Below are 12,843 nucleotides of genomic sequence, written 5' to 3'. Positions count from 1 at the left end.
GACTGAGGATGGTTTTCAGGCCCTCACGCCAGGAATCCCTGTCACATGTAATATATTAATATGCCATAAACTGGAAATGAAACAACCGCATCCGGGCACAACCAAATAGTCCACTCTACCCACAGTAAGCCTGCAAGGAGATTTATCGAGAAGGATTACAGTGGGAGTTTAAGAAGCAGCAGCGTAAAACCCGAACATTTGATCTGGCCCCCGGCTGGCCAGCTAACAGTCAGGAGGAGGGCCTGGGGACCCCTCTTTCCAACCTCGTGGGGCAGAGCCACTCTTCTGGGGACCGCCTCACCCTCTAGCTGCCTGAGTCAGTACCACGCTTCCGGTGGATTCTGTGATTGTGTTGCCCATCCAGCTGCGCTCACCAGTCTCCACGCCCAGGGAGTGACGGGAGCTCCATTTCTTCAGAATCTCTAAAAGAAACATAGGTTTGGTTTGGTACGCGTGTGTTCTGCTTCCCTATCGGATGTTCTTCCCAAAGAAGCTTTCCTTGAACTGCTCAGTTAGTTTGCAACCCTGAGCCTGATGAGGAGAGGTTGTGTGTGGGGAGCGAGAAGTGACAGCTGAGGGGAATCTAGCGATGGGCAGCCCAGCCTGAGAGTCGAAGCTGGTTGTGGAAAATTCCACAAGTCAAAACAGTGACTACCAGGCTGGAGAGGAGTTCAGGGCCGTGACACTCAGGCAGAAGAAATATTTGGGGCCAACCGTGCTCTTACAGTAAAGCTTAAATCACGCGGTGCAGACAGCGACTCAGCTGTGAGGCCATGCACACGCCATGCGTGTTCCACGGCTCACAGTTCATCACTTATTTTCCCTGCAGAGCCCGAGGGAGAACTCAGTATTAAAATACCTGTTCAACAAACAAGCCAAATGACTTCTAAGTAAGATGAATGGAAGGCCCGGGAGCACCCAGTGGGCTGGTCAAACATTTGCAAGGAGACTCAGTCTTCCGCGGGCTTGAGAGCTTTCAGCTGGTACCACTCCCCAGGGTCAGGAGGAAGAGGCAGAGAATTGGAGTCAACAATTCAGGGACCGCTCCATCCCAGAAAAAGGATAACTTTTTCAACATTTTATAAGTTGACTATGTGGTTCTGTAACTTAGAATGTAAAATTGTTTTCATTCCCATCTTTGCTTTAAATGTTTATACTCATAACTAGCATTGATTCTCCCTTCTTTTATTCCCCTGAACTCTTATTTTGGCTGTTTCCTTGTTCCATTCCTCATTAAAAACATTTCATAGCATTGGAGGGTGGCGGAGATACTTGTGTTATGACAATATCCAGTGTTTCCTTGTGATTCAATGTCACTTTTTTTTCATTTGAGGAAGATTAACTCTGAGTTAACATCGTTGCCAGTTCCCTCCCCCCGTTTTTTTTTTTGCTGAGGAAGATTAGTCCTGAACTAACATCTGTGCCCATCTTCCTCTATTTTATATGTGGGATGCCTGCCACTGCATGGCTTGATAGGCAGTATGTATGTCCCTGCCCAGGATCTGAACTGGTGAACCCCAGGCTGCCAAAGCAGAGCACGTGAACTTAACTGCCTTGCCACTGAGCCAGCCCCTTGATGTCACTTTTTGTGTGGCAGGAGCAAGTGGCAGAAGCCATGATTTAGACTCTAGATTCTAAAGCAGTGGTCTCCAAAATTTTTTATGGCATCATACCTATAAAAAAAGTAATAATTGAGCCTAAACTCTTTATTAAATGCATAAATACTAATTTATAGAAGATGACCATGCACTAATATATTACTACTGCTAACATAATACTAACAAGGTATTACTATTTACTAATATATTAGATACAGGATAAAACACCAAAAAGGGGGCAGAAGAATTTAAAGGATGAGAGAAAAATAAACTTAAATAGAAGTTCTCAATTTTCTTCCCACATACCCTTAGATTGTCTCCAACACCCATTTTTGGAAACCATTGATCTAGTGAAGAGGAAAAATGACATAATAAGAACATTTAGGATGAAAGGAGTGGCTTTCCTCAACTGTGTTTATTGCAAATAAAGACCCCAAGAAAATAGAACTGCTCCCTAAGAAGCCAGCTGCCCTATTTCTATCCGAAAAGATATTTAACTCTGCAATGTTGCTACCAGTTCGTGTTCTCTGGCAGAGAAGTCTGCCTGGGTCTGCACAGGTTTTGCCCTTGGCGGCTTCTTTCAGGGATGGGGCTGGGGGCGCAGGCTCAGAGCGCGTTAACTGCGGTTGCCTCGCACCAGCCGTTTCTAAGGAGACTCTGCCCGGGCTTGAACGCTGAGCTGGGGTACGCCTCCCCTTCTCCCATTTGTCTCTGCCTAATTGAACTCTGGTTGGCCCTCTTCCAGCACTGTCCTGTTTCACCTACTGATAAATAGTCTTTCGCTTCTAGTTGCAGAGCTAAACAAACCCCCAGAATGGACCACTGTTCATCTTAGCTACGTCCCCGTGCAGAAACCAGGGCGGCAGGCCATCGCTGTGGTTTCGCAGCAAATTGGCAGCGTTCACCAGTTACTTGCTGGAACGTCAGAAACCCGGATGTGGAATGGCTTTTCCCCAGAGGTTCACTGGAGAACCTTGTTTAAGGTTTAAGAAAAAGACCTGGGCTTTGTTTTAGCTTCTTGCTAAAGTTGGGGAGTTCTAAATGATGGCCGGAGTGACGTCAGGTAAATATTCCTTCTCCTAGATGAATGAGAGAGAATTTAGCACACAATAGGTATCTACATCTATCTATCCACAGATACTATAGGAAACCAGAAACTTGTGTTTCATGCATGAGCTTCTATACACCCAGAAATCAAAGTAACCAAAGTTTGGAGAGCCAAGATTTCCACGGATACTCAAAAGCCAGCCTCAGATTTATGGGAGCAAAGTCTGCCAACTGGGTTGGGCCTCCCTGGGGAAGTGAATTAGCATCAGGATTGTTAAAAAAAAAAAAAAAGAAATTTTAGGAAAGTATAAATGTGGAATGTCCTGCCTACATTTTTCGTTTTGGGTTGTCCTTTTTTTAAAAAAATTTTTTGACATAATTTTAGACAGATAAACAACCTTAGCCATCAGTCACCGTGTCACAGATGAAGCCGGAACAGGAACAGTAACTCACTTCAGGTTGTATGCTAGCTAGTATTTATTACGGAACTCAGACTGTTGCTTCCCAGCCCAGTGTTCCGTGATTTCCAAAATACCGTTGCGGTTCACACAAGACAAGGGATCCTTTTTTCTTCTAGAATGATGGCTTAGCTCCACCCAAAAGCGAATGTTCATTGATGTTTTTTCAAAGCCTTTATGACTAGTAGCTCTGACTTCGGGTCAGCAAAATAGGTCATTATCTGGACCACTGAAGAAGGTGGTGTGAGATTATCAGTAGATTCTGCCAACTTGCATATCTCGCACGGGCTGTCAATAAATTCATAGTTTCATTTGCTCCTTTGTTCACACTTTGTTTCTCCTGTGTGAAAGGCTCTCTCTAGAATGGACTCTGAGAATATTCAAAAGGGAATATGACACTGTCTGTGATACAACACCCATATAAGTCAGTAAGTAAAAAACATTGCTAAAGGCCCTATTTCATAGCATAGTGATGACTTACTTCCTTTATTTTATAAAAATAACGTGGTCCTTGATTTTAAAAAATTCAAATAATAGGGCAGTTTAAAATGAAAAACAAACCCCCTTCCAACCCAGACTCCTAATCCCACTCCTCAACAATTCCCTGTGTATCTGCCGGACATTGTCCTGTACACACATCCATAGATCTCCTCTTTTTATATAAATGAGGGCATATAAATCATATTATTCTATGTCTTGGTTTTTACACTTGGCCATATACCTTAGTAATCTTTCTATGTCGGCACACACGGCTCTGAATTTCCTTCTAGCTTTGGAGCATTCCGTTGAGATGATATGCCATAAATTTTTAGCCAGCCCCCTATTACGGATATTAGTTGTTTTCAGTTTTTGCTCTTGTCAACAATGCAGCAATCGTTACGCTTTTGCACACATCCTTATGTGCATTTTAGGCATATCTGTAGAATAAATTCCTAGGAACTGAAATTGCTGGGTCAAAGGTCATATTAATTTTCTAATTTTGTTAGAGATTGACAAAAAACACTCTTAAGATAACGTGAAACAAACACATCTAAGGACGCTGTGCTAATTTCCACCCCCCTCCACAGTGTGTGCGACTGCTGGCTTCCCAGACCCTGGCACCTAGCTGTGTCAAGGTGACAGGCAAAAACAGTGTCCAGTCCACGTCGTAGTTCTTTTTTTTTTTTTTAAAGATTGGCACCTGGGCTAACAACTGTTGCCAATCTTTTTTTTTTCTTTTTTCTGCTTTATTTCCCAAACCCCCCGGGTACACAGTTGTATATCTTAGTTGCAGGTCCTTCTAGTTGTGGGATGTGGGACACCACCTTAACATGGCCTGATGAGCGGTGCCATGTCCGCGCCCAGGGTCCGAACCCTGGGCCGCTGCAGTGGAGCACACCAACTTAACCACTCGGCCACGGAGCCGGCCCCCGTCGTAGTTCTTAATTTTCGGTGAGTGGGAGCATCTTTCCATGTTGACACTCTATTTATGATGATTTTTATGTGAACTATCTGCCTTTTCCATTTCCCTTCTAAAATTATTTATTAAAAAATCTCAACATGTTTTTTTGAAGCAATCTTTGTCTTATGTGTTGCAAATATTTCTTTCTCAGTTTGTCATCTGTCTTTGGTATATTTTACTATACTGAAGTTGAAGAGATATATAGATCCATATCTATATCGATGAATATATACATCTATATATCTCACGCATCACGCATATGAGAGAGAGACAGAAAGAGAGAGCTTAAATCGCCCTGTGATTTCTGAGGTTCTGAGGTTTGCGTCCTGCTTTGAAAGGACTTTCTCCATTCCAAATTGTAAAATAAATTATCCCATATTTTTTTCTAGTGATCCTATGGTTATATTTTTAAAAATTCAAATCTGATTCTGACATCCACTTCAGGTTAGAAGGTAGGACGTGAAACATCTTTGTTCATGTGGTAACACCAACAAAAACCCAGACACATAAAAATCACACTTTTCGAAGGGGCTAAGAAAGATCAGGGACAAAGGGAGGTTTAATGAACTGAGTTTCTGAGAAACGAGCCCTCCGCTGGCAAACGGAGAGTCAGGACAGCCAACCCCCAGGGAAGAGTTTGTGGTTTGGATACGGCAGGGACTTTGCAGGAAGGAGAAGAAATCAGCTGAGTCTCCGATGGTGGTGGAGGCTAGAGTGGTGAATCCAAAATGTGGAAGTGTCCCAATTACAAAAACAAATGGTCCCAACAACTCCTCCCCTCAAACTTTGACCAAAAAGAATCAGAGAAGAAAGGACTAAAATGCAGAGCAAAGTCAGCAAGAACCCCGAATTCCCACAGAGCTTGGATTCCAGGGTTCTGCTGAGTTGAATCCAAAGTAAATGAAAAATATTTAAAATGGAAGACCATCAGCTCAAATATTGGTAATGTCAAAAAGACAGCAGTAGTGTGCGAGTTGGGGGGTCCGTCTAAGCATAAATAATCTCAATCTAATTAAAACTTCAGCCCAGATCCGGGTCAATCTGACTCTAGAAGGAATGTGAATAATTGGCCCTTCAGCCTGCCAGACCGAGAGAAAGGGCCTGCATTCTCTGAGAAATAAAATGTGAAGATGATTATACTTCAGTCTTCACTGTCTTTGTATACACGTTTATTAGATACACTAAAAATTTATGAGGCATGCAAACAAACAGGAGACACTGACCAACAGTCAAGAGAAAGCATGGTCAATAGAGGCAGACCGGCAGTTAACCCCAGTTATTTGAATGAAGAAGAATTTTAAAACAATTATTATAAACATTTTTAAGAATTTACAGAGAAAGGTGAATGTAAGAGATAGGGGTATTTCAGGCAAGAAAAGTGAACACTAAAAAAGGAGAAAATGGAAATTCTAGCATGATAAAATGCAATGCCTGAAATAAAAAGTTCACTAGATGATATTAACAGCAGTTTGAATCCTCAAAAGCCAACATTAGTGGGGCCTGCCCAGTGGTATAGTGGTTAGGTTCACACACTCCACTTCAGCAGCCTGGGGTTTGCCTACCATCGCTCATCAAGCCATGCTGAGGCAGTGTCCCACATAGAAGAACTAGAAGGACCTACAGGTAGGACAGACAACTAGGTACTGGGGCTGTGGGCAGGGGAAAAAAAGAAGATTGGCAACAGAACTTAGCTCAGGGCCAATCTTCCTCACCAAAAAAAACAAAGAAAGAGAAGAAAACATTAGTGAACTTGAACAACAGTTATAGATATTATCCAACTGAGTCAGAGATTGAAAAGAGATTTTTAAAAAATGGAGTGTCAAGAATGATGACTGACTTCTCATCAGAAATAATACAAGACAGAAGACAATGAAATGATCATTTTAAGTGCTGAACGAAAAAACACCAGCATTCAACCTAGAATTCTATATATAGTGACACTAACTTTCAGAGGCAGCAGATGGACAAATCATGTGTGAAAGAAACAAAGTCACCAGTGTGGGGATCACAAGGAGGGAGTAACAGATGTCCACTTCTGAAACAAGAAGATGCCTGGTCCCCAGAGTTCTCATTGGGTCGTTAGTGCTGGTGGTGTGTTTTGACTGGTAAGTGGCTGTCCAGTCACTGATGTATTTCCCAATTCCTCTGTTTTCTTTCTTTCTCTTAATGATGTCATCATCTGAAGTAAGAGGATGTCTGTATTCCTTGTAACCTGAAAGAGCCAAATTAGCATCATTCCTTGAGACAAGATGAATTCTCAACTTCGTTTTTGGTTCGTTTCACAAACGTTTTATGTTAAAGCACAGAGAAGAAGCCAGCACGGCAAAGGAAAAGAGCACAGGACGGCTTCCCGGGGTCCCAGACCCACTCGAGGCAGCTGTTTCCTTCCCACACATGACGACTAACTATCTTTCAATTAAAATTATGTAAATTTCACCAACTCTCTTCAGAGAGAATACAAAGAAAGAATGAAACAGTACCACTGGTTTACGGGCAATCAAAGAGAACAGACTGCTGGCTTTGATGAGAGAATCCAAATTTTTAATGAAGAATGTTGACAAGCGTCTGGGGGAAAGTCTACACGCAGCTGTCAGGAGAAGAGCGGGGAAGAACTTTTCACTGGTTTGTGTGTTCTGAGCACGAATGAGTTTATGAAAGTCTTTTATAAATCGCCATCACGATAATAAACTGTCCCCTGGTAGTTAGCATTTAGCAGTGTGTTTTAGCTGTAGCTCATATTCAACAAATAGCAGGTTAGCTATTACCGGGAATTCTTATTGTGGGAAACGTTACCCGCCAGCCCCTCCACCATAGTGGGATGTCCCCAGTTATTTTTAGGGCAGTGGTTTTTCCAAATTGTTGTTTAGATTCCACTCTCTGCCGAGACCTGGTCCCAAAATGGATGTCCTTCCTTTGCCTCTGAAACCTTCATTTTACACGCACTTGGAAGGGCGCCTTAGCAGTAGCTTAATAAGGGAGTTATCAGGATTCACAGAATTTGGTGTTAGCAAACTACCATTAGCAGCTTCTAGAGTTGACCGAAGACTCAAGCTCAGAATTCTTCTAAAAAGCCTGGCTGATCTTTTCGTGCTTGTTGAGGTCACAAAGCTTCCCAGAGGGTGAAGTTGTCCGTGCCTGATCCCTCTAGATATGTCATCGTATCTGGAAGATTTCGGCAACAAATGATGGAAACCTGACTTGAAAGGCATAATCAATAAGGGCATCTATTGTTCCACATAACAAGGAGTCTCAAATTGTGACAGCTCTGCTTCTTTGGGTCTCTTTTGGCTCTTCCCTGTCTCTGTATCAGTTTTGTCCTTGGGCTAGCGCCTCTCAAGTTTGCTAGGTAGATAAAGCACTTGCAGGCACTATATTCTGGCATAGCAACGTCCAGAAAAGCTTTTGTCACCTGTCTGTGCCTAACCCCATCACCAGCAAGGAGAACTGGACTAATTTAGACAAACTGGAATCTACCACCTGGAGCTGGGGATGGGCCGGTCTCTCCTAACGGGCTTGGCTGTGCAGAGAGTATATTCCTCAACAATTTCTGGGCCCTGTTAGGAAGGAGGAAAGATGAATGGGTTTTAGGTGACTTAGGGAATTCGGCCCATTATATTTTTCAATTGCTGCTATTGCCGCTTTTTAACTACAAATTACAGTTTCTTCCATTTCATTATTCTTAGTTTGCCGTGGACTATTTTACTAAGCCTACAATGTGTAGCGATGCGTTATCTTCATCAATATTTCGGACTTTAATTTTCCCATAACTTAATTTAAAGACGTGAACTTTGGGGACCCAGAATAAATTACCCCCATCCCGCTGCCAAAGCAGATAAATCCATAATCTTTACCTCCATCACTGATACCCTGACTGGCTTCTCCAGGGACCCTTGTTGTTACCAGAGTTTTTCCTATAAAAAGAGAAAAAAGAAAAAGTGAGTCATGTGTGCTTATGGGCTATGTTATTCTGCCTAAGTGGGCTCTGCTCAGAAAGGTGTGAGAACCTTTGCTTTGGGCGGGAACTCCCGTTAGCTTCTCCCCATTCTTCTCTGCCCTGATGAAGAAAGCAGATAGAGTCTGAAATATCTTGTGTGCTTGCCTCGGTCTTAGGGCAGCGCAGACCCAGCTCCTCCTCGTTCATCTCTTCTGTCTGGAATTGGCAGAAACGAGATTGCCTTCTTCAGGTGACCTGCTTCTTTTATAAACTGAAAAGATCAAAGCTCTGGAACTAAAAATACAACTATTCTGGCTGGAGTAATTCCAAGTCAATTACTGCTATCATTAGGCATTAAGTTGAAATATTGGCACTTAAATTGTACATGTGACGACTTCAGGCCCTGATGACATCTCACTTAGATTATTCCACCTGCTTCTTACTGGATATCTCTGACGCCTCCAATTCATCTTGCACAGGATTCTAGAGGGATTTTTCAAGAACGCAAATCTGATCCTGTCCTTTCCCCGCCTAAAATCCTTAAATTGATTTCTACAAGCGTCTTAGTCTCTTTGGGCTGCTGTAACAGAATACAGAGATTAGCTTAGAACAACAGACATTTATTTCTCACAGTTCTGGAGGCTGCAAGTCCGAGAACAAGGTGCGGGCAGATTTGGTGTCTGGTGTGAACCCACTTCCTGGTACATAGATGTCGTCTTCTTGCTATGTCTTCACATGGTGGAAGGGGCAAGGGAGCTCTCTGGGGTCCCTTTTCGAAGGGCTCTAATTTATTCATGGGACCTCCATTCTCTTGACCTCGTCACCTCCTGAAGGCCCAATCTCCTAATACCATCACCTTGGGGGTTAGGATTTCAACATAGGAATCTGAGCCGAGGGACACAAACATTCGGTCTATAATAAAAGGTAAATGGGCGCACATGCCTATTCATGTTCTGGCCTCTGCCTTTCTTTCCAACTTCATCTCTTGCCCCCGTCCTCAGCAAAATCTCGCTGGGCACTGCAGTCCGACACCATTCTTGCGGTATCTGGAAAATACTGTGTTCTTCCTGGCTTCCAGCCTTTGCACGCGTTGCTCCCTCTACCTGGAATATTCTTTCTTCTTTATCTTCTGTTCCACTCCCGTTTATCCTTCAAAATCCATTCCCAACACCATATTCTCTTTCAAAGTCTGCCTTTACTCTACTAGGAAAAGTCAGTTCCTACCTTTGATGCAGTATTAGTAGCGTTTAATGCTATGGTCTTCAGAGCCAAACTATCTAGGTTCAAATTCAAGCTCTACCCTTTACTGGCCGTGTGACCTTGTCAAGGACTACACAGGATTTGAGATGTTATCCTACTTGCAAGCTACCGAGCTTGCCTGTTAGTGCTTCCTAGATGCTGGCAGGAGACACGAGACTCCTGGGTCGGAGACAAAGGACTTTGTTGCTCACGACTAAAGCAGTAGATTGAACTTCATGTTAGTTTGTGTTGGTTCCCTATGACCTCAAGTCCCATGGTGGTAATTCACAGGGCCCATTACAGATGTCTGCACACACAGTGGTTGCATTATAGGACACGAACGTGGAACTTGGAGGAATCATCACTTTTATAATAAGTGGAATAAAAAGCCTTCTTTTTGTCCAGGGGAAGATGCTATCTCATCACTCTGGGCTGCTTGCTGCAAACACAGCCATGGGAAATAGCTCAGGTCAAGAGCGGTCAGGGCTATGAGTGCTTGACACACCCAGGAAGATGGTGCAGGAACGCTCAGGGTCCACAGTGGATTGTCTCTCCCAAAAGTCTTGGACGCATTATTTAACTTCTTTGTACCTCGCTCTCCTTGCTGCTTAAGTTGGCATGATAATAGTAGCTGCATCATAGGGGTGCTGTAAGGGTTAGAAGAGCCAGTATATGTTCAGCTCTTGGACCAGCTCCCAGCCCAGAATAGTGATCAGTAAGTGCTGGTTATTATTATTAATAGCCCTCCAATCTGCCCCCTTCCTGCTATCCACATATTTTATTTGTAGCTTTTATTGCTTCTCCCGGTAAGTATTTGTTTACACATTTCTCTTGTCTCCTGACCTAAGAGCTCCCTCGGGCACACTCATCTTTGGATCCCAGATGCCAATGTAGGGCGGACAATGACTGCATTTGGCTATGCCTACATCTACTCAGCAGAGTCCTTTCTCTGTCCTTTTGATCAAATTTGAAGACTTTAAACTCTGCAGTCCTTTGGGGAAAAGAAAAATCTCTCTCTTTTATGTAGTGCTCTTTTCTAACAGAATGACCTGGAATGGTAATTGTGCCGTCCATACAAGAAGATTAGGTAGTTCCTGCAAAAGGTGGAAAATTGTCTACTCTCGTCTGTTTCCATTTCCGTAAAATAAGAGTAATACTAGTATTGTTGGGGCGTTTAAATGGGTTAATGTATGTAGCATGCTTAGGACAGCACTCAGCACAAACTCAATGTATGTTGGCTCTTTATTCCTCACTAGATCCCATATCCTATCACACTCGTCGAGTCGTAAAGGCTAAAGGGATGGCTAACTGTATTTCAGTCACTTGTGATGCTAAAGAGAAAAGACAAATTTAGTTTCCGCTGTTATTGCTTTAATTCAGAAAACAGTCTATCTGGGGATAAGAGTCAGATGGGTCATTGTTCCATCGGCTGCTTCTCAGAAAATAATCCAGGTCAACCCATGCAAGCTGTTCTTGTGACACTGGCTGTGCCCAATGGGCTTCCTCTGTCCACACGGAAGCAGCGAAAAGAGATGACCTGTCACCTGGCACCTAACACAGGTTCTGGTCTACGAGCGCCACTCAATAAATCTCTGGAGAATGAATAAATAGAGGAGTGCATGAACAAAATTAATGAAGAATAAAAAAGTTACTGAAACTGTTTAATATGATCGTTGTTTCACATACCTGATAGGAAAATCATCACCCAGTATGTTTTTTTGAATTAACTGGGCTCTAAATGGACGGCTAAGTGTTCCTGTTAGAACGTCAAATTCTGTTAGCTGAGTTTCCTAAAATTATGGTCCTTCGCCCGACTGCTTTGACTGTGCAAAACTTACTGAAAAAAAGGCTTCCCTGACATCTGGCACCACGGACTGTTTTGTTAGCTAGAAAATGTAGCCTTGTAATCGGTATGTGGTTTACTGGCCTCTGGTGTATAATAAATAGCCGAAGCCCCTCTCGCCCTGGAAACATTAGCACCGAGACATGCGGCCGGCCCTGCGGGTGAGACCAGATTGACTACAGATCTGCGCTTTCCTTGGGTTTCACAACAGGACCTGTGTTGTTTCTTCTACCACAGTCTACGGAGAACGAGGATTGAACCCACAGCTGCTGCCAGTGTTGGCTCACCTCTGACGGCACACACCTGCCCGGCTGGCCGGCGAGCCACAGAATGAATGCCCTTCTTATCTGAGGGGAGAGCAAGGTGAGAAAAAGATGGGATGGACAGGAAGGTAGTTCAACAAACAGAAAGCATCCAAGAGTGGATGTTCTGGTCCTGGTTCTAACCCCTCCTGGCCCTGCTGTGGATTGTACTCATCAGGGTTCTCCAGGGAGACAGAACCAATAGGAGACATATACGTGTATATGTATATGAAGAGATTTATTATAAGGGTTTGGCTCACACGACTATGGAGGCTGAGAAGTCTCACCATCTGCCATCTGCAAGCTGGAGGCCCAGGAAAGCTGGTGGTCTAATTCCGGTCTGAGTGCAAAGGCCTGAGAACCAGGGGCGCTGACGGTGGAAGTCCCAGTCCAAGGGCAGGAGAAGCCCGAGGTCCCAGTTCAGCAGGTAGGCAGGAAGCAAAAGGGGCGACTTTCCTTCTTCTGCCTTCTTGTTTACTATTCAGGTCCTCATGGATTGGATGAGGCTGACCTGCATTGGGGAGTGTGATCTTCTTTACTGAGCCCACTGATTCAATGCTAATCTTATCCAGAAACACCCTCACAGAGACATCTGGAAATAGTGTTTGATCCAGGCACCTCTTGGCCCAGTCAAGTTGACACACAAAATTAACTATCACAGATGTGCATGGTTTTTACATGTGTGCATATGTACATACAAAATGTATATTCTTTAAAAAATATATAACCCACTACTTAACCTAAATAATTATAGAATATGATAACTATAAGATACTTTATTATTTTTCAGATCAAGAGGCTCATGTGTCCAAAATCACATACCCAGTCAAAGTAGGCCCCGAATTAGCTCTTGGATGTTCTGACTCCCACTCTCCGGCACTCGCCACACTGGACCGTAGTTCCTCAACTGTGCCCCTCCTTATTAACTATTTCATAGAATCGTTTGCACCTGAAACAGCCTATATAAAGAACTCAAGTTCA

The sequence above is a fragment of the Equus quagga genome, chromosome 12 (assembly GCF_021613505.1).
Source record: "Equus quagga isolate Etosha38 chromosome 12, UCLA_HA_Equagga_1.0, whole genome shotgun sequence".
Taxonomy (NCBI): Eukaryota; Metazoa; Chordata; class Mammalia; order Perissodactyla; family Equidae; genus Equus; species Equus quagga.
Note: the sequence above shows the minus strand (reverse complement) of the source record.